Source organism: Mobula birostris, chromosome 17 (genome assembly GCF_030028105.1).
Source record: "Mobula birostris isolate sMobBir1 chromosome 17, sMobBir1.hap1, whole genome shotgun sequence".
Taxonomy (NCBI): Eukaryota; Metazoa; Chordata; class Chondrichthyes; order Myliobatiformes; family Myliobatidae; genus Mobula; species Mobula birostris.
The window spans coordinates 56,496,208-56,517,120 of NC_092386.1; the positions used below are offsets into that span (position 1 = coordinate 56,496,208).

Genomic DNA, 20,913 nt, shown 5'->3' on the forward strand with positions numbered 1-20,913 from the left:
GACTAATAGAATAATTCATGGTGAGATGAGAAGTATAAAGTTAGTTTTATCTTGATGTATTCATGGTGATGAGATCACATTGCATACATCAACATAAAATTAACCTCATACTTCCCATCTTAGTGAACATGAAACTAAAGGATTACCTGGAACTTTTTTTAATATACAGATATACCCATACACAAGTAAATATACATATATGCACATATACATATACTGTACACCCTAATTATCTAAGTTTCATGGAAAAGTTGAAAAGGTATAAAAAGAATAAACTCCCATCTAACAGAGCAAAAAATTATATATTTAAATGAAATAGAACAAATTAGAACACTACCAATATTACTGAGTACTATAAAACTGTATTAGTTCATAATGTTACTTTCTTGGCTGCTGAAGAAGATGTCAGTTGATTTTCTTCAATTGTTTCAAGAATATGGTTCATCAACTTTCCACAATATAATATCTTTAAATTTTTTTTATGATTCCCATATCCATTGGCTGCACCAAGGATGCTGTAATGGCAAGCAGAAATTCCATATGGATATTTCTCAAACATTCTACATTAGTGTGTGTGTGTGTTGTGCAATTGTCAATAAACTGAAGAATTTTATCTGATTTCCACTGTAGCTCCATATCCCAACTCATCAGCCGCAACTAAAAAATTTTGTAAGGCATCTGAGCACTGTTATTAGCATAGTACCTGATTGGTAAACTATCCATTCTTAGCTCCTTAAAGCATTGAGGTTTAATGCTATTCTCAATAACCAACAACTTCCTTTTATCAGTTCCTGACATATTTGAACTACACAAAACAGTTATGTGATTCATTGCCTTCTGTTGTTCCCAGTTATCCCTCGCGTAATACCTATTCTTCTCACAGTTTATCTTGCTGATGTATCAAGCATGAAAAAGTAGATTTCAACACTCCAGTTATCTCTGCCAGCTGACGAGGAAGGGTGTTAGGTCCAGAAGAGTATCTTTTTCAGTTTGTGTCAATTCCTTTATTGGCATCTTGGCAAGGTCTCAATTTTTTTCTTAAAAAATACAAAATGATCAAAATTCACTGCTTTTTGAATTAACATCGATCAGCACACAAAGTTCAAAGTTAATTTATTATTGAAGTACGTATATGTCACCATAACCAACCCAGTGGGACGAACAAACAACCAAGGTGAGACAGCAAACTGTGCAAACACAAAAAGAAAAAAAAATTAAAAAAACAATAAATATAGAGAACGTAAGATGAAGATTTCTTGAAAGTGAGTCCATAGGTTGTGGGAATACTCAGTTATGGGGTGAGTGATGCTGAGTGAAGTATCTTCTCTGGTGCAAGAGCCTGATGGTTAAGGGGTAACAGCTGTTCTGGAACCTGGTGCCGTGAGTCCTGAGGCTCATAACCCAATACAACAGGACATAACACAAGCACATGCTACTGATCACGGTAAGCATGGTGCAGTGTGTAATAGCCACACAATTGCGTGTAACTGACTGCCTCCTGCCCCAAATAAACAAAGGGACTCCCGGCTATTTTCTCGATTTGTTTTTGGTCTTTAAGAGTTGTCTCTTATAAGCACCTCCGCATATTAACATGAATCCACTGTTATTATTGTTATAACAATCAAGTTGGTACACAAATGCCTTTCACAGAAATAAATCTAGTATCTTCACCTTGTCTGATCTTCATGCGAATACAGATCCATCTATATAATAATAAATAAACATGAATAAATAAATAAAATATTTCAACATTTTGCATGAAATATTGGTAAGAATTAAGAAGTTCTTAATTTCTCATTCATTCTCTGTACAGGTCAATTAGTAACATGTGCTTCAATAAACAATCTGCATTAAGGTGTGTATGTTCATACACATCTTGTTTACGCTAACATTTCTTTCAAAGACATTTGCTTCTATTCTTTATAGGCAGAGAGCACAATGTAGCTTAAAATAAATCAGAAATCAACAACAGCGGATGCCGTTCTACTGGAAAATCTGTCTATACACTTCAAGTTTAATTACAAAGAATAAATTATAAAGACTTCATAGTCTATGCAGCAAATGAAGTCAGGCAGGCAAAATATGAATGAAATTAGGTATAACATCTATTTCTACAGTTGTAGAAATGTTAAAAATATCATGGATAAGTCATAACTATTCAGATGCAAGTAGGTTCCATGGATATTTACGAACGAAAGCACGCACCTATGTATCAGGGGATTTCACTGCATGTTAAATCTAGCCAATTACATACTGGAATATTTCTGCTACACGAGGAGCTAATTTATTTGTTTACTGAAGGCACCTGCATCAAGCGCTGATGGGTTAAGTTCCTTGGGGCAAAGGTATCTGGAAAATTCAGATAAGTACACGTGAACAAAATTGGATCATTTACCTAGAGTATTGAATTTCATTTATAAACTTGCTGTGCTAATCAAAACAAAGGCAGCCAATATAAATCCAAGGAATTGGACACACAGTTTAAAAATGCCAAATTCTTGTCCAAGTGTTGTATCTAATCCATCTCAAACAATATGGAGATGGTAGATTATTTGAATAAGAGTACTATTTCAGAGTTAACCCCTGTTTTAGATTTAATACCTCCAAGAGGACTACAACCTTGTCATGGTTTGGAGACCAGTTTGCCTCAGTGACCCGGAGAGCTATGTGAGCTGGAGTCTGGGCCTTATGCTTTGGCTCTTGGTGGGGTAACCCTTGCTAAACAGGTCAAAGGGTAGAGGCCAGACTAAGAGTGATCCACCTGTTCTCCAGATTCAGGGGTTAAGCTCAGGGCTAACAATAGTGACTGGTCAAACAAAAATGTTACGGAAACAGCAATGAAGAATCCTTCTACATTCCTGAATCTGCACCAGGGACTTGCATGGCTGACAGTAGTGAAACCCAAGAGAAAGCTACTGGCACAACTAAGGAAGCCCTGAAAACTGTCAAGACCAAGACCAAATTGGATTCTGGAATGTGCGAACTATGTACTACTCTGGCAAGCTAATACAAATAACTGCAGAAATGTGTTGTTACAACCTACATATACTGGGCATCAGTAAAAGTAGATGGACAGGGTCTGGCAGACTAAAGGCAGCAACTGGCGAAACTGTTTTATATTCTGGAAGGGAAGATGGATGGCATCTTGATGGTGTATCCGTCATTTTGAACAAAGGCACTGAGAAGTGCTTGCAGGAGTGGAAACCAATCAAAAGGAGGCTAATGAGAGTCAGGCTGAAAGGGAAACAAGAGAGTGTAGTGTGACTGTTGTCCAGTGCTATGCTCCAATTAATAATAGTGACATTAAAGAAAAGGATATCTTCTATGAACAGCTGCCATTGGAGGTAGAATTAATACCAGCCTAGATCTAATCATCACCATGGGAGACCTAAATGCCAAATTGGGAAATAGCAACTCAAACTTCATTAGGCCATTATGGAATTCTGTGCCGTGAACAATCCGGGGACCTTCTTTCCACGTCCTGGGATCTACAAATTGACGTGGTGCTCACCCAATGGACGTGACAAGAACCAAATCAACCATTTGACGATCAATGGTATGTGGGGATGATCCTTGCAGGATGTAAAGGTGAAGAGAGGAGCAGATACAGGAAGTAATCACCATCTTGTTGTACACAAGAGGAATTCTGTAGATGGTGGAAATTCAAGCAACACACATCAAAGTTGCTGGTGAACGCAGCAGGCCAGGCAGCATCTCTAGGAAGAGGTACAATCGACGTTTCAGGCCGAGACCCTTCGTCAGGACTAACTGAAGGAAGAGTAAGTAAGGGATTACACCATCTTGTTGTAGCAGTGATTGAACACAAGCAGAGAAGTACAGAGTATTTCGGAGAATTACTGAATAGTAATTCGGGTGTTCTGGAATTCTGAGTTCAATTCAGGTGCTGTTCCGTAAGGAGTTTTACCTTATCCATATGGAATATGTGGAGGTTTTTTCCCCAGATGCTCCAGTTTCCTCTCACAGTTCAAAGATGTACCGGTTAGTAGGATAATTGGTCAATGTAAATTGTCCTGTGATTAGGTTAGGGTTAATTGGGTCTAATCGAGAGTTGCTGGAGTGGTGTGGCTCAAAAAGCTGGACGAGCCTACTCTGTGCTGTACCACTAAATAAAAAAAAAAATCAAATACTGACATTGGACTGGGATATTATTTGCCATTACAGTTAAATGTTCTAGGGCACAGGTGATAGAGGTAGGAGAGAGATGAAAGAAAGAGGAGAGGGAGCTGTATTTCTGAATAAGGAGATTATCATTGTAATGGTCCAAAATGAAATTACTGAGGGATGGATGAGTGAGGCTTCATGCACACACCTTGGAAACTCTAACTACTTACCTATTATGCTAATTCCTGTATACAGACCACTGATTAAACCAGTTCAATGGGAGACAAGCCCTGGCCTGAAGGTACAACCTCAGCAATACAGGACTGACTTGAAAACGCAGACAGGAACATGTTGATGGAACACACACAAAATGCTGGAGGAACTCAGCAGGGCAGTCAGCATCTAGGAAAAGGGTACTCTTTTCCCAGATGCTGCCTGGCCTGCAGAATTCCTCCAGCATTTTCTGTGTGTTGCTTGGATTTCCAGCACTCGTAGATTTCCATATGTTGATGGAAGTGGCTACCTACGACCATCTCTATATATGAATGGCTACATAGAAAAGTGCACTGAGGACATCACCGTTATCAAACACATCTCTGTCAGGGCAAATAAGAAGCCATGGTTGACAGCAGAGGTCCGGGCACTGCTGAGATTTCGGGATGGTGCCTTCAGTTTGGGGAATAAAAACGTTAGCAAGAACTTTTCATGCTATTAGGAAGGTAAAATGTGATTATTCATAGAGAATATACCGCTATTTCTGTGACTCCAGAGACGGGGGCACATGTGGCAGGGCAATCGGACTAAAACAGACAAGAAGTCCATCCTGCGTGTCAACAACAGTGTCTTCCTGATGCTGCTGGAAATGCAAGGCATCTGACCACAAGACCCTACGACCCTACAAAGGAAGTACCATAGCATTAGGACAAGGATTATTAGTATGGGGAACAGCTTCTTTCCCCAAGCTGTGAGACTACTGAATTCGCTGCCACCACCCAGGTCTTACCATGTATGAAGCATCAGTAGTGTTACACTGTTTACTTTTTAAACGTCATAAATTATTCTAATGCTAAATGCCAATCTTCTGGAATATATTGTATTATTTGAAAATTTATTTGTGGCAGTATTGCTTTATGTGCTGTGTGAGTGAGTTTATATGTACTGTGCTGTGCATCTTGGTCCCGAAGAAGTGTTCTGTTTGCAGTACACATGCTTATGGGTGAATGACAACAAACTTGAATTTGAACTACAAATGTTTGTAGTTTTATTATTTAAAAAATAATTTATGGGAAAAGGCAGGTCAGGTTTAAATTTGATTAAGGCAAGTTTTAACAGTATCAGACAGGAACCTGCAAAAGTTGACATGAGTAGGTTGCAGGTCAAGGGGTGTCCAGCAAGTAGGCTTTTAAAAGTGAAATATCAAGAGTTCAAGATCCACAGTGAAGGGAAGACGGGCAAGAGTAGGGAAACCTAGATGATGAGAGATTACTGATGCTTTTGTCAAGAAAAATAAAGAGGTATTGGTCAGATACATGTACCTGGGATCAAGTGAGCCACTGGAGTTTAGGTGACGGAAACGTATACAGTACTCGAGAATGGAAATTAGAAGCGCTAATAGGGAGCATGAGTAGCTTTGGCAGAGAATGATACAGACAGTTCAGAGAAGTTGTAAGTATAAATTTGAAATTGAAAGTACATTTCTTATCAAAGTACATATATGTCACCATATAATTACCATGAGATTAATTTTCTTGCAGACATTCACAGTAGAACAAGGAAATACAGCAAAAACTTACAACCAATATGCAAAAGATGACAAACTGTGCAAATAAAATAAACTAAGTGAATAAATAATACTGAGAACATGAGACATAGAATAACACAGAAAATCTACAGCACAATACAGGCCCTTGGGCCCACAATGCTGTGCCGAACATGTACTTACTTAGAAATTACCTAAGGTTACCCATAGCCCTCTATTTTTCTAAGCTCCATGAACCTATCCAGGAGTCTCTTAAAAGACTCTATTGTATCCGCCTCCACCACCATCACTGGCAGCCCATTCCACGCACTCACCACTCTCTGTGTAAAAAAACTTACCCCTAACATCTCCGCTGCACCTACTTCCAAGCACCTTAAAACTGTGTCCTCTCGTGTTAGCGATTTCAGCTCTGGGAAAAAGCCTCTGACTATCCACACGATCAATGCCTCTCATCATCTTATACACCTCTAGCAGGTCACTTCTCATCCTCTGCTGCACCAAAGAGAAAAGGTCGAGTTCACTCAACCTATTCTCATAAGGCATGCTCCCCAATCCTTGTAAATCATCTCTGCACCCTTTCTGTAGTTTCCACATCCTCCCTGTAGTGAGGTGACCAGAACTGAGCACAGTACTCCAAGTGCGGCTTGACCAGGGTCCTATACAGCTGTAACATTACCTCTTGGCTCCTAAACTCAATCCCATGGTTGATGAAGGCCAATGCGCCGTATGCCTTCCTAACCACAGAGTCAACCTGCACAGCAGCTTAGAGCGTCCTATGGACTCAGACCCCAAGATCCCTCTGATCCTCCCCACTGCCAAGAGTCTTAACATTAATATTATATTCTGCCATCATATTTGACCTACCAAAATTAACTACCTCACACATATCTGGCTTGAACTCCATCTGCCACTTCTCTGCCCAGTTTTGCATCCTATCAAGGTCCCGCTGTAACCTCTGACAGCCTTCCATATTACCCGCAATATCCCTAACCTTTGTGTCATCAGCAAATTTACTAACCCATCCCTCCACTTCCTCATCCACGTCATTTATAAAAATCACGAAGAGAAGGGGTCCCAGAACAGATCCCTGAGGCACACCACTGGTCACCGACCTCCATGCAGAATATGACCTGGCTACAACCACTCTTTGCCTTCTGTGAGCAAGTCAATTCTGAATCCACAAAGCAATGTCCCCTTGGATACCATGCCTCCTTACTTTCTCAATAAGCCTTGCACAGGGTACCTTACCAAATGCCTTGCTGAAATCCATATACACTACATCTACTGCTCTACCTTCATCAATGTGTTTAGTCACATCCTCAAAAAATTCAATCAGGTTCGAAAGGCATGACCTGCCCTTAACAAAGCCATGCTGACTATTCCTAATCATATTATGCCCCTCCAAATGTTCATAAATCCTGCCTCTCAAGATCTTCTCCATCAACTTACCAACCACTGAAGTAAGACTCACTGGCCTACAATTTCCTGGGCTATCTCTGCTCCCTTTCTTGAACAAGGGAACAACATCTGCAACCCTCCAATTCTCCGGAACCTCTCCCGTCCCCATTGATGATGCAAAGATCATTGCCAGAGGCTCAGCAATCTCATCCCTCACCTCCCACAGTAGCCTGGGGTATATCTTATCCAACTTGATGCTTTCCAAAAGCTCTAGCACATCCTCTTTCTTAATGTCTATATTCTCAAGCTTTTCAACCCACTGTAAGTCATCCCTACAATCATTAAGATCCTTTTCCGTAGTGAATACTGAAGCAAAGTATTCATTAAGTATCTCTGCTGTCTCCTCCAGTTCCATACACACTTTTCCACTGTCATGCTTGATTGGTCTCAACGCCTTATCCTCTTGCTCTTCACATACTTGTAGAATGCCTTGGGGTTTTCCTTAATCCTGTCCACCCAAGCCTTCTCATGGCCCCTTCTGGCTCTCCTAACTTCATTCTTAACCTCCTTCCAACTATTCTTATAATCTTCTAGATCTCTGTCATTGCCTAGTTTTTAAGAACCTTTTGTAAGCTTTCTATGTTTTGTTTTCTTCTTGACTAGATTTTCACCAGCCTTTGTTCTCTATGATTCCTTTCCCTGTCTCAATGGAATGTACCCATGAAGAACTCCATGCAAATATTCCCTGAACATTTGCCACATTTCTCCTGTACATTTCCCTGAGAACATCTGTTCCCAATTTATGCTTCCAAGTTCCTGCCTAATAGTCCCCTTACTCCAAGTAAACACTTGCCTAACTTGTCTGCTTCTATCCCACTCCAGGGCTATACTAAAGGAGATAGAATTGTGATCATTATCTCCAAAATGTTCTCCCACTGGGAGACCTGACACCTGACCAGGTTCATTTCCCAGTACCAGATCGAGTACAGCCCTTCATCTTATAGGCTTATCTACATATTGTGTCAGGAAACGTTCCTGAACACCCAACAAACTCCACCCCATCTAAACCTCTTGTTTTAAGGAGATGCCAATCAATATTTGGGAAATTAAAATCTCCCACCACGACAACCCTGTTATTGTTAAACCTTTCCAGAGTCTGTCTCTCTATCTGCTCCTCTATGTCCCTGTTACTATTGGGTGGTCTATAAAAAACACCCAGTAGGAATATTGACCCCTTCCTGTTTCTAACTTCCACCCACAGAGACTCAGTAGACAATCCCTCCATGACTTCCTCCTTTTCTGCAGCCGTGACACTATCTCTGATCAGCAGTGCCACACCCTCACCTCTTTTGCCTCCCTCCCTGTCCTTTCTGAAACATCCTGCCTCTGAGCCATCAAAGTCTCTGTAATGACCACAACATCATAGATCCAAGTACTGATCCATGCTCTAAGCTCATCCACTTTGTTCATGATGCTTCTTGCATTAAAATAGACACATCTCAAACCATCTGTCTGAGCACATCCCTTCTCTATCACCTGCCAATCCTCCCTCTTGCACTGTCTTCAAGCTTTCTCTATTTGTGAGCCAACAGCCCCCTCCTCTGTCTCTTCAGTTCAGTCGCCCCTCCCCCAGCAATTCTAGTTTAAACTCTCTGTAGCCTTGGCAAACCTCCCCGCCGGGATATCGGTCCCCCTCGGATTCAAGTGCAACCTGTCCATTTTGTACAGGTCACTCCTGCCCCAAAAGAGGTCCCAATGATCCAGAAATCTGAATCCCTGCCCCTTGCTCCAATCTTTCAGCCACTCATTTATCCTCCACCTCACTCTATTTCTGTCACTGTCGCGTGACACAGGCAGTAATCCTAAGATTACTACCTTTGAGGTCCTGCTTCTCAACTTCCTTCGTAACTCTCTGTAGAGGTGTTTTCAGCACCTCTTACCTTTTCCTACCTATGTCGTTGGTACCAATATGTGCCATGACCTCTAGCTGTTCACCTTCCCACTGCAGGATATTGTGGAAGCGATCAGAAACATCCTGGACTCTGTCATCTGGGAGGCAAACTACCAACCACGTTTCCTTCCTGCGTCCACAGAATCGCCTGTCTGACCCCTTAACTATAGAGTCCCCTATTACTGCTGCCTTCTTCCTTTCCCTACCCTTCTGAGCCATAGGGCCCTGAACAGATCCCTGAGGCACACCACTGGTCACCAACCTCCAGGCAGAATATGACCCATCTACAACCACTCTTTGCCTTCTGTGGGCAAACCAGTTCTGGATGCACAAAGCAAAGGCCCCTTGGATCCCATGCCTCCTTACTTTCTCAATAAGCCTTGCATGGGGTACCTTATCAAATGCCTTGCGGAAATCCATATACACTACATCTACGGTTCTACCTTCATCAATGTGTTTAGTTTGATCATGTATATCCAAGAACATCGCTGGAAGCTGGAGAAGAAATTGGTAGCTGTGGGTAAACTGTCAGAAGGCTCTAAGGTGACTACTGTTGTGCTTTATTTAGGAAGGGCTCCAAAGAAAACTTTGGGAATAATAAACTAGGAATCTTAACACTGGTGGTAGATAAGTTACTAGAGGGGATTTTGAGAGATACAATATATACACATTTGGAAGGAAAGGGGAGGTCATCACAGCTTTGTGTGTGTAAGTTTTGAAGAAGTAAATGAAAAGATCATGAGGGCAGTGTGGTCGATGTAGTTTGTATGGACCTTAGTAAAGCATTTGCTAAGATCTTGCATGGTAAACACTATGCAAAATTAGACTGCATGGGGTCCAGGGAGATAGCTAATTAGATACACAACTGGCTTGATGTAGGAAACAGAAGGTGATGGTGGAAGGGTGCTTCTCAGACTGAACGCTCATGACCTGTGGCGTGCTAGGCATATTGCTATTTTTCGTCCATATCAATGATTTGGAAGAGAATGTGTAAGGTATTCAAAGATTCAAAATATATTTATTTTCAAAGAATGCATAAATTATACACCTTGAGATTTGTTTGCAGTCAGGCTGCCACAAAGCAAAAAACCAGAATAGCCCAATTAAAAACAGACCATAACCACTGTGCTGAGGGGAAAAACACATATACAACACACATCAGAAACAATAAGAGCAAACGACAGCATTTCAAACCAGATTAAGACCTTTGATCCGCTCCCCAGAGCAGCCAGAGTAGGCTCAAGCTCCGATTTCAGTTCATCATATTAGTGGGGCAAAACAGCATGAAACTCGCAGAGACGACAGCCGCTGGAGCAGTTCACAGCCTCGGTGCTGCAGAGAGAGAAATGAACATTGCGGGAGAATGAGCGAAATCAGCCCAATCCTCGCCTCCAGTCCCAACACTCAAGTTTTCCAGTCCACCTGGACTGGTACTTAAATTGCCAAAGTTCCAAGTACTGCCTTGCGCCAGGACCCGATTCCCCACACAGAAACATGCTTGGGCTGCATAGCCCAAAGCAGTTTTTGATCTCACCAAATCGGCTCAGCGCTCGGAGTGATCCAACCTCGCACCTAGGTTAGGTGGACAGCCATCAAAACTCTTCCATATCGACTCTTCTCTAAATCGTCCACTCCAACAGCGACAGTGATACCAACTGTATCCCCATCTTGAACAAATTGCGCTTCAGCTTTGCGATATACCAGCATGGCTCATCCTTCAAATCAGCTTTGTCTCTACTTTTTCATTGTTTGTGATGATAGAGACTGCAGCACCAGTAGTGAGAACCAAGAAGGTATGGACAAGGGAAGCACAGGAGCACCTACAGGAGTGCTTTGAATCTGTGGACTGGAGTGTATTCAGGAATTCTTCGAACCTGGGTAGAGTATGCTGCAGCTGTTTCTGACTTCATTAAAACCTGTGTGGATGAGTGTGTGCCTACAAAGACTTACTGCACATTCCCAAACCAAAAGCCTTGGATAAACCAGGAGGCACATCGTCTGCTGAAGGCTAGATATGTGGCATTCAAGTCTGGTGACGCAAGCCTGTACCAGAAGCCAGGTATGATTTGCGAAGGGCTATTTCAAGGGCGAAGAGACAATTTCGAACGAGGTTGGAGGCGACATCGGATGCACAATTCTGGCAGGGCTTGCAAGATATTACTTCCTACGAAGCAAAACCTAATAGCATAATGCCAGCAATGCTTCACTATCAGATGAACTCAACATCTTCTATGCCTGCTTTGAAAGGGAGAATACAACTACAGCTGTGAAGATCCCTGATGCACCTGATGGCCCTGTGATCTCTGTCTTAGAGGCCGATGTTAGGCTATCTTTAAAGAGAATGAACCTTCGCAAGGTGGATGGTCCCGATGGAGTACCTGGTAAGGCTCTGAAAACTTGTTCCAACCAACTGGTGGGAGTATTCAAGGACATTTTCAACCTCTCACTGCTATGGGTGAAGGTTCCCACTTGCTTCAAAAAGGCAACAATTATACCAGTACCTAAGAAGAATAACATGAGCTGCCTTAATGACTATCGCTGGTAGCACTCACACCTATAGTGATGAAATGCTTTGAGAGGTTGATCATGACTAGACTGAGCTCCTGCCTCAGCAAGGACCTGGACCCGTTGCAATTTGCCTATCACAATAGGTCAATGGCAGATACAATCTCAATGGCTAACAACATGGCTTTAGACCATCTGGATAACACAAACACCTATGTCAGCATGCTGTTCATCGACTATAGCTCAGCATTTAATTCCATCATTTCCACACTCTTGATTGAGAAGTTGCAGAACCTGGGCCTCTGTACCTCCCTCTGCAATTGGATCCTCGACTTCCTAATCGGAACACCACAGTCTGTGTGGATTGGTGATAATATCTCCTCGCTGACAATCAACATTGGTGCACCTCAGGGGTGTGTGCTTAGCCCACTGCTCTACTCTCTATATACCCATGACTGTGTGGCTAGGCATAGCTCAAATACCATTTATAAATTTGCTGACAAAACAACCATTGTTGGTAGAATCTGAGAGAGTGATGAGAGGGTGTACAGGAGTGAGATATGCCAGCTAGTGGATGGTGCCACAGCAACAACCTGGCACTCAACGTCAGTAAGACGAAAGAGCTAATTGTGGACCTCAGGAAGGGTAAGACGAAGGAACACATTCCAATCCTCACAGAGGGATCAGAAGTGGAGAGGGTGAGCAGTTTCAAGTTCTTCCGTGTCAAGATCTTTGAGGTTCTTACCTGGTCCCAACATATCGATGCAGTTATAAAGAAGGCAAGACAGCAGCTGTACTTTATTAGGAGTTTGAAGAGATTTGGTATGTCAACAAATATACTCAAAAACTTCTACAGGTGTACCATGGAGAGCATTCTGACTGGCTGCATCACCATCTGGTATGAGGGGTGGGGGGGGCTACTGTACAGGACTGAAAGAAGCTGCAGAGGGTTGTAAATTTAGTCAGCTCCATCTTGGGTACTAGTCTACAAAGTACCCAGGACATCTTCAAGGAGCGGTGTCTCAGAAAGGCAGCGTCCATTATTAAGGACCTCCAGCATCCAGTGCATGCCCTTTTCTCATTGTTACCATCAGGTAGGAGGTACAGAAGCCTGAAGGCACACACTCAGCGATTCAGGAACAGCTTCTTCCCCTCTGCCATCCGATTCCTAAATGGACATTGAAACCTTGGACTTTACCTCACATTTTAAAAAAATATATAGTATTTCTGTTTTTTGCACGATTTTTAATCTATTCAATATACGTATACTGTATACAGTATACAGAATATAAGATTTACTTATTATTTTTTTCTTCTATATTATATATTGCACTGAACTGCTGCTGCTAAGTTAACAAATTTCATGTCATATACCGGTGATAATAAACCTGATTTTGATTCTGAAAGTTGACCAAAATTTACTTCAGAAAAGGTGTTACTAGTAATGTTTTCAGTTGTATTTCTTGCTTTCTGAATTACCAGTAAGCTGTCGCACAACTTCAGGACTGCCATCTTAAACGTGATATACCATGGTTAGTAAATTAGTAGATTACACTAAAGTAGGTAGTGTCATTGACAGTGAAGATAGTTATCAGGATATAACAGAGGGATCTTGATAAACTGGGTAAATAGACTGAGGAATGGCAAATGGAAGTTAATTTGATAAGTATGAGGTTAGAACATTCACGGTCAACAGTTACGGTCTGTGGAGCATTGTAGAACAGAGAGATGTAGGAGTGTGGCTCCTTGAAAGTGACTCCACAAATAGAGTGGGTGGTGAAGATGACTTTCGGCATGCTGCCTTCATCAGTCAGGTCATTGAGTATGCTGCATTCGTACAAAATGTTGGTGAGGCTGCATTTGGACTACTGTGTTTAGCTTTGGTCTGCTATAAGAAAGATGCCATGAAACTGGAAGAATACACATGTGATTTATGAGGATGATGCTGTGTTTCAAGGGACTGAGTAATGGGAAGAAGTTGAACAGGTTGTGGATGTTCTCACTGGAGCGCAGAAGAATGGGGTATATAAAATCATGAGGGGCATAAATAAACACAGTCTTTTTCCAAGTGTTAGGGAATCAAGAACTAGAGGGCATAGGTTTAGATTAAGAGGCAACCTTTTCATCCTGAGGGTGGTCAGAATATGGAATGAACTGTCAAGAGGAAGTGATTGAGGTGGTGCATTAACAGCATTTTTGAAAGGTACTTGGACAGGTATATGTATAAGAACAGCTACAGAGATCTAGGTCAAACATGGGCACATGAGACTAACTTAGATGGGAATCTTGGTCGGCATTAACCAGTATGACCAAAAAAACCCCTTTTATGTGTTGTACGAGTCAATAAATCTGGCAAAATTGTCGGAACTAATATATTAAAAGCAGAGATAAACAATTCATACCTCTATCTCCAATATCATGTTGTCAAAAGGCAACACCATTTTGAAATGACTTTGCAGTTCATCATGATGACAAAAATGAAATGCTTTTTTAATGCAATAATTATCCTTGTTCTTGACTTAGCACATGCAAACTAAAAGTGTTCCTTTCTCACTTTCTAAGCTGCAGATGTGAACTGGCTTGTCAAAAATATGATCATACTGCTATTATTTAGTCCTGGAGTAAACAACAGTGTTTAGTATGCTAACACTTTTTAAGCACATGCCATTTGTTTATTGGCCTGGCAATATAACTTGTTACAACAAAAAAAAATTCCCCTCAGGTGGCTTGAAATGTTTAATATGCACTCCATGACCAAAACACTCACAATTCGATTAAGATCAGAAGTTGTTTACATTGGCCAATAACAATTATCATTGAAATTAATATTAATATAAATTGCTATATTTTTCACAAGTGCTGTTTAATTTTAGACAAAAATTACTGTCTGATCACAGTTCATATAGTCACATTAAAACATCATAGCAAAGTGTTCTTCTGGTATAACATACAAAAATATGAAAACTAACACTAATTTTAATGCAATTATTTATTCTGTACCTTTACTGGAGATTCACTGCACCACCAATCATAAAAAAAAGGTAAAGGATATTGAGGAAACCAACTTTCACCTGAGAAGCAGCACTCACATTCTTTTGTGACTGCTTTGAATTCATTCAGGCAAATGGGAAAAGGAGGTGGTGAAGCACTGATATTAAAGGAATGTGATAAATGCATGAACAAAAAAGGATATTAACTCAGAAGACAGATGTGGAATCTGTATGAATGGACCCAAGAAACAGCAAGGGGGAAGAAATGATTGGTGGGAATTATAGAAAGACTTCCAAGTAGTAACGTCAGGCGCTATATACATAGAGTTATGAAAAACACATGTAAAACTGATAAAATAATCATCAAAAACTTTGACTTATTTACAAATTGGCCAATCCAAGTTAGCAGTAATAGTATGGATGCTGAAACTATGAAATGCTTTAAACATAGTTTTCAGCATCAGCACATTGGGAACTGATGAGAATGTGTAATTATGAAGCTTTCTGGGAAGAAAAACCAATACATGATAATATTTTATATAAAGATTGGAAGTATTTTCGTTCAATCTGAAACCAGGGTCCAAAACCTAAATAAATTACAAAAGATATGAGTCGGCTATGGTAGACTGAGAAAACTATAATAATAAAGAATAAAAGCGAACAAGCAAAAGGTAACGTTTCAATTAATACAAAAACCTGTCTTATGGACACCCTGCATATACAACAAGTGTCCCTAATTATTACATTCACACAAGAACCAGTCTTGAAAAAAAATTTAAATATAATAAAAGTAATGAGACACGATTGCTTCTTAAACATATGGCTGCCAATTATACTGAGGAAGGTCGCTTGGGAGAATTTGCCTTGGAAATTGACAAGCGATCACTTTTTTTTGATACTTGTGCAATGATATTCTGGTAAACAGTGTAACCTGCACTGATTTTTCCAAATCAAAACCATCCATTGAGGATGGAACATCCTGATTCTGTACCATTGTAAGTAGGCAAGACAAGACTATATATAAATATTCAAGTTACTTGGCTCCCAATTAATCAATACTATTTATGTTAATATTGTGGAGGTACTGTCACTATATTGAGTGATTTTTGTGTACTTTCTAATTTACATGCAAAATACAGACATCTGGGAGAATCAGAATTTGCTCACAATCTGGGATTAGTTTGAGATTATAATATGCTGGAGTTTGGAGACCTGGATGTCCCCATCAACAGATCGTCCTTGACATAATGCAGGTTCAACAAGGGACTAAGAAAATGAAAGTTTGTCTTTGTGGCAGGATGTTTTGAGTTCAAGATGTGTTACTAAAATTACTTAGGGTGCTAATGACACCACACCTGGAATATTGGTCTTCCTACCAAAGGAAAGATATACTTATGTCCAATAAAGATCTACTAAATTGATTTCACGGATTGTGCTGCAAAAATAGATTGATAGAATATAGACTGTCTAGTCAAAATTAGAAGCACAATTTGTGAAAATTTCCCTTATGGAGCATAACAGGGCAGATGGAAGAAAGAATACCATTATCTTGTAGATGAGGTATCCAAAATAATGAGTCAAAGCCTCAAAATAAGTTGTCCAGGACTGAGATGAGAAGTAATTAATGCACCAAGAGAACAGTAAATTTTTGGCATTCTTTCCATGTGTGGTTTGTGGTCAATCATGAAGTATAATTAAAAAAAGAATGGTGTCAATTAATGAAAGATTTGAACAGCAAAGTGCTGCATCAGTAAAAGGTCAGCTATGACTTTACTGAATGACAGAATAGACACGAGGGGACACATGGCCTTCTGCTTTTATTACTTAATGTTTTTTTGCTCCTTGAATAGAGGCCAACACATCTCATTTATCGCAAATATTTTCTCTCGATTCTACCCATCCAAATAAAAGCTGTTGGTGGGGGAATTAGACTTGATTCTAACTTTGTTTGCCTTTTCTAAAAGATGAATAAGACAAAAAGAAAGAATGCACAACCTAAGTCAGCAGCCTTCATGATTTATTTGTGACTTATTTGTGATGATCACTAGTTAAGCACAGACAACTGTACCAAAGTGGAAAATATAATCCTATTTCCATCTTTCCCTCATGTTCACACGGATTATCATCATCTTTTCATTCCCTTTTCCCATTTCTCCAACTCAGTTTACAGAAATAAAGTGTTAATGAATACTGGCTGTAATTTCACTGACTCACAATGCTATCTAAACCAATTACCCCCTATCAAGCTACTGTAAGGCTTCCATTACATACTCCATGTTTTCTGTCTCTGTTGCATTTTCTTGGTAACGCACTTAGTGACTTGCCTCTTTCCACAAGTTCATCTGTTTTCCACACTTACGCTTTCACTACTTCCCTTCCTCCCTCCCAAAATCATAGCTGACACCAAAGTCTCATGGTATTAATCCACCCAAAAATATACTAAGCATGAGTGGACCAGCAAAGTAAGGCAAGGGTAGCTTTGTCAAAAATGCTACATGGAAATAATCTGAAAACATGTAGCTCGTGTGGTCGATGATCGGGTTGAGTTATTCTCCAATCTTGGCATTTTACCTGCAAACGCTTCGTCATCATACGAGAAGACATCATCAGTGTGCTATTAATTGTGGAGTGCTCCAAATGCTTGGCCTTTATATCAATCAGTTGATTGGTCACCACGATGGAAACTCAATTGTGATGTGGTAGAAATGATGGTGTTTCCAATTATAAACCCTAAAATTTATGTTGACGATACATTTGTCATAGTAAAACGCAGCAAAATTGAAAGAATTGATGAACTAATTAACAGCACAGTGGTGATGTCTTCTCATATGGCGACAAAGCATTTGCAAATAAATTGCCAAGATCGGAGAACAACTTAACCCAAAGTACTATATTTTTTGGTGTATCACTTGAGAGAAAACAAAAGTGATCAAAAGGCTGTCATTTATTTTACTAAAATTAATGAAATTTATGGAACACACACAAAATGCTGGAGGAATTCAGCAGGCCAGGTAGCATCTATGGAAAGCAGTAAACAGTTGACTTTTCTGTAAGACGCTTCAATCATGACCAGCATAGCTGAAAGACACTTTGCTGTCCTGTTGAAGGGTCTTGGCCTGAAATGTCGACTGTTTACTCTTTTCCATTAATGCTGCCTGGTCTGCTGAGTTCGTCCAGTATTTTGTGTGTGTTGCTTGGATGTCCAGCATCTGCAGATTTTCTCCTGTATGAAATTTATGGAAGTATTTTCGGAACCACTATTACAAAATAATGCTAACGTGGGCATTTATCTTCTGGTAAGATGGCGGCATGCTCAGATGCATCAGCTTCCACAGGGCCAACCAAAGGTACCAATACAAACACGAGACAATCAGCAGATGCTGGAATCCAAAGCAACACATACAACATCAGCAGGCCAGGTAGCATCTATGTCAAAGAGTAAACAGTTGACGCTTTGGGCTGAAACCCTTCAAATGGACTCTTGCTGCCTGGCCTGCTGAGTTCCTACAGCATTTTATGTGTATTGCAAAGGCACTGTTGTCTTTTTGAAACCTTTTTTTTACAACTGCAAGATCCAGCTGAACATTAAAGTACTGCAGATCTACTCCATTAGCGAATTAGTCATTGGTGGAGAAGCTGAAGCAGCTGGTCTTGCCAGGAACAACGCTGCAGCCTGCGACAGAGAGGAATTGGTGCACAGAGGTGGTGTGCAGTCAAACAATGAGTGATCATCTTAGTCTCTTTTGCTGTGATCACAAGACCCTGCTGGATACTGGATCCGACTTACTGTGTTTTTTGGCAAACAGCGGGCATGGACAGCAGGGAAGCCGCATGGCCTCAGTTGTAGCAAGGACAAACTGCAGTGTTGCCTGATTGCAGCCAAGCAGGACAGAGGCAGAGTTGGTGCATTCTACTGGAGAGTCGGAGGCAGTGTGACAGGCTGTCCATGCTGGAGTTGCTCCTGCTCAGCACAGGATAAGGTGTATTGTGTTCGACTGTATACTGCTGAAACGTTAATGGACCTGGACTATATTTTTTTGTGTGACTGTGATTTACTGCTGTCTTATATGGACTATGTATGCCTTGTGCTGTGTATGACTCCTGGAACTATATTTGCACCTTGGCCTCAGAGTAATGCTGTTTTGTTTAGCTCTATTCATGTATAGTTGAGTAACAATTACACTTGAACTATCTAAAATAAATACTTCAATGCTAACTTTTTCATTGTCTACTTGCAGTTTTAATGATATATTTTTAAATCTTAATCAGCAATTCAATGTACCCAGTAGAAAATAATATGCAATTTTACATCCATTTCAGCAAAAATATTTCAATTTGATAACTTTTTATTAAAATGAAACAACAGTCATTCATTCATGACCAGCACAGCTGAAAGACACTTTGCATGATTTTCTTATCATTTCCTCTGTATGTGCCATAAGCCGCTTAGTAATAAATCAATTTAAAATAATGATGGTTAAATACATTATTACTACAATAGGATAAAAAGCGACAAATCCTGTGCAGATCCATTAGCCTTCTTTGTTAAGGAAAAAAAGCCAATTATCTGCAGCTGTCATCCGTAAAGACTCAGAGCCACTTAGGCTAACATTAGTCTCCACCCGACTAAAATACAGAGCAAATTTTTGTACTCAGTAATGTAATTTCCTTTTGCTATAAAACTAAGATGAAGACAATTAAATAATACTGAATATTAGCTGACAGAAAAACAAAACAGTTGCAAAAGTTTTACATCAGTTAGTATATGTACAATTTGCTACATTACATTTAATCCTCTCAACCAAAATTATAGTAAAGAAAATACACTATTAACTATGGCATGGAATTGCGTTACTGTGTTTTTTTATATAACACCCAGGAATTACTAGCTAGATTTAAGAAAACTTGCATGTTGTCGCCACCATAAATCAGATTGGCAAATCTGAATGTTTATTGTGCTCATGCAACCTCAGAAAGTAAAACATTGTCAGCTCTTAAATAAATCATGTATAAAGAGGTAATGAAAAACCAATCTAATGACTGTGTTTGAGCTGGGATGTTAAAATCGCAAATAAAAACCAACCTGAAAACAAACTTCTCAATGTTTATTTTAATGGAGCCTATATGGAGTGTGGGCAACCAACAACTTTCAGAGACAGGTGCCTCACCGAATTATTTTCACAATGTTATCTAATTAATTTGTTATCCATGCTTAGACCTAATGCTACACAGCCTGATTCTTCAGATAGCTGAAGAGAGGCAAGGACTGCCACATGGAAAAGATGAAATCTTTCCAAGCATTGTTTGAGACCAGAGGAGTTCTTCTCCCCCACCCACTGTGCCGCTCAACCTCCCCAAACAAACCTTTTAATCTGCCAGCATCAGACTCCCTCCTCCTCATAACAATCACCAACACCCTCTACATGCTCTGTATGTCACACACCCAAGATTATACTTTCCAAAGCATCTCTTCAAAACATTACTCCCTCTGACTTATCTGTAGAAAAAAAATGCACACACTGTGGAGTTAAAAGACTCCAGTATTACGACTCTTTAGATCAGCAAGTTATCAGGGCCAATATTACCTTCAACATTCCACAGATTCCACTTTTAAAAGGTGTAATAAATTAGCATCAGAGAGAAATTCAAAATTCTTGGCAGTGATTTCTTAAGCCCAAAACATTCAATGAAGTTTATTTTCCCTTCGTCAGTGAGAACAAAACAAGAAATCAGTGAAATTGGAACAGTGATTTTAATCAGAATCACTGATTTTAATGCCAATAGCCTTTGATATTGATGATTAACCTCCTGGTAGGCCTCATTAATAAATGTAAACTAGCGTTCACAACCATACGAATAGGCAAACGTGTTGGGATGTCCTTATTAGGATATTTTTAATTGAACTTTCTATGATGAGTAAGTCCCAGAGTGGAGCCCCTAAACTGTACATGTGCCTGTAATCATCCCGTGTTACTAAATCCTCTTGGACAAGAACCTCATAATTAAGTCAAATACACTTGAAAATAGTGCTAACCTTAGCACATTGGCAGGTGACCAACAGAAATATAGACAGAAATTTGAAAGAGGGTTACAAATCCTACTGGCACCAGAGTTAATTAACAAAAGATAACATTTCAAAAAGCAAGAATCTAAACAGAAAAAATATAAACATTGCTGAATTTATGAAA

General features: G+C 40.1%; 1 protein-coding gene across 8 annotated transcripts in view; it reads right to left on the reverse strand.

The window, feature by feature from the left end:
• LOC140211695 (transcription factor RFX3-like) overlaps window positions 1–20,913 on the reverse strand; it is a 329,720-nt gene that overhangs the window by 205,539 nt on the left and 103,268 nt on the right. The gene's annotated exons all lie outside the window — the stretch shown is intronic.